Source organism: Lissotriton vulgaris, unplaced genomic scaffold (genome assembly GCF_964263255.1).
Source record: "Lissotriton vulgaris unplaced genomic scaffold, aLisVul1.2 SCAFFOLD_12981, whole genome shotgun sequence".
Taxonomy (NCBI): Eukaryota; Metazoa; Chordata; class Amphibia; order Caudata; family Salamandridae; genus Lissotriton; species Lissotriton vulgaris.
In genome coordinates, this window is record NW_028246005.1 from 14,379 (window position 1) to 16,772 (window position 2,394).

The following is a 2,394-nucleotide window of genomic DNA, read 5'->3' on the forward strand; positions in this document are numbered from 1 at the left end:
GCCTGCATCAGCAGATTCCTCAAAAATAGAAGACGGGCATGTAATACAATACAAATAAAATGAAAAGTGTGTGAAAATGTTATGCTGTTATAAAAACACAAAGAAATCACATCGCATTACATTTTTTTGAATGATTCTTTTACTTTAAATAAAATTTTATATTACATAAATAATAAAGCATTTATTTTAAGCGAAAATGTGTCAAATTTATTTTACACCCTTTAAAATTGTATTTTTTATTTTAAATGTATATATATATTGTTTGTTGATTTATAAAGAATGCTTAGAAAAATGTATTTTTTAAATTCCTTATTTAAACCTGGAAATTTAATTACTTTGACACCCATTACCCAAAACATGCCTACATACAATTCCTAGAGTTATGTAATTTTGATATTATGATACATCCTTTTCAAAATCATTTAATATATATTTTTATTTTAAAAAATATTTATATATTTTTTAAATGAATACTTCCCCACCCATTACCCCTATCATCCCTACATCCCGCCCCAAGAGGTAAGTATGTTTGAAATAAAAGACATTTCAAATTTTACAATCTTTATGAAAAATAATAATATATGTTTCATCGATTTTTTTTTTTTAAATTACAACCTAGGTAATAAAAATATTATGAGTATTAAAATATTTTCCAAAACATTTCCACCAGATTCCTTACGTTCATATAGGTAAGTACAATGGAAAAATAATAAATATAGAAATAATTACTTTTGTAACGCATAAGAAATTAATATTTGTTTAATCAAAAAAAGTTACCTCTGTATTAAAATACTTCCCCACCCATTACCCCTATAGTTCCGACATCCCGTACCTAGAAAAAGGTCAAATCAAATTCTTCTTTTTTTATTTTATATATACACAAAACAAAACGGAGCATTCCCTACTATCCTGTTGTCAAGCACTACATTCTTTAGCATACTCACAGCCAGTGCTGTCAAGGTGGCAAGGTGTGTATGGGTGAGAGCAGATAACTTGCCCACACTGTAGTGGGTTGGTGCGTGGCAAAACGTAAGGGTGCCGGAACATTGAGCCAGAGCCATAGATTTTTTTAAATGTTTGTGCGGCGTGACAAATCTGCTTCTTTTTGAACATCATTTTGCTTGCTAATGCCCGGAAGTAGACGTGCAGTGAAAAAAGACTCCGTTGCAGGGGAAGTAATACCCGGAAGTAGACGTGCCGTGGAAGAAGACTCCGTGGCAGAGGAAGTAATGCCCAGAAGTAAACGAGCTGTGAAAGAAGACTCCGTTGCAGGGGTAGTAATGCCCGGAAGTAGACGTGCCGTGGAAGAAGACTCCGTGGCAGGGGAAGAAATGCCCGGAAGTAGACGTGCCGTGGAAATCGTGGTTGAGGTCTTCGTTGTTGAGGTCTTCGTTGTTAGAGAATCGTCGTGATTAAGAATTCGTGGTTCAGGTAGGTCGTTGTTCTAAATTCGTTGTTCAGGATGTTTCCCATCTTGGATAGGTCAGCTTAACTAATTCCTGCAATCTATGGTGGCCATCTTGGATAGGTAGGCCTACTTGTTTCCTACATACTAGAATTAATGGGATCTCCTATAATGACATTCTTATTCTGACTTCAGGATGCATCAAAAATCATCAGATGCTGCTTCTCTCCTACCACTCATGTGGGCACCTCAACTTAATGGAATCCTCTTTCTTGCCTGTCTTACAAACTAAAATAGGTCGGTTTCTCAGCCATCAAGTACTTTTAGGGACATAGGGGCGGCCATCTTGCAGAGCTGTAATGACTAAGGAGTGCACCTCGACCAGCTCATTTCTTTATGGGAGGTTGACCGCCTGGACCCTCCTTCAGCCAGGTTGCTCCTCCACGCTCCTGATCTCAAATACGCTGGTACCGTTTGTGATCTCCTGCTCTGCAGCTCTCTGCTCGCCCAGCGCTTCACGCTTCCATTTATTTAAATATAGCGCTGCACTGTCACTCTATTGCCTGATTTACTAGCGCTGCACTGTCGCTTAATTTATTTATTTAATTCGTAGCGCGACCTGTAACTGTGATTACCGCTAATCCGATGCAGACTTGTGCGCTTTAGGCTCCTTCACATCACACGCTGTGCTTTTACTGCCCCTGGCTGTGCTCGCCTTTGACCCTCCATTTTGTGTTTTTGTTTTCCCCTGATACGACCCTCCTCCCGACACCGCCTCCCAGCTGCTGCCCCTCCCACCCACGATTAATATCTGCCCTCGCTCCCGAGCTCGCTGTGACCGCCTGGACCCTCCTTCAGCCCGGTTGCTCCTCCACGCTCCTGATCTCAAATACGCTGGTATCGTTTGTAATCTCCTGCTCTGCAGCTCTCTGCTCGCCCAGCGCTTCACGCTTCCATTTATTTAAATATAGCGCTGCACTGTCACTCTA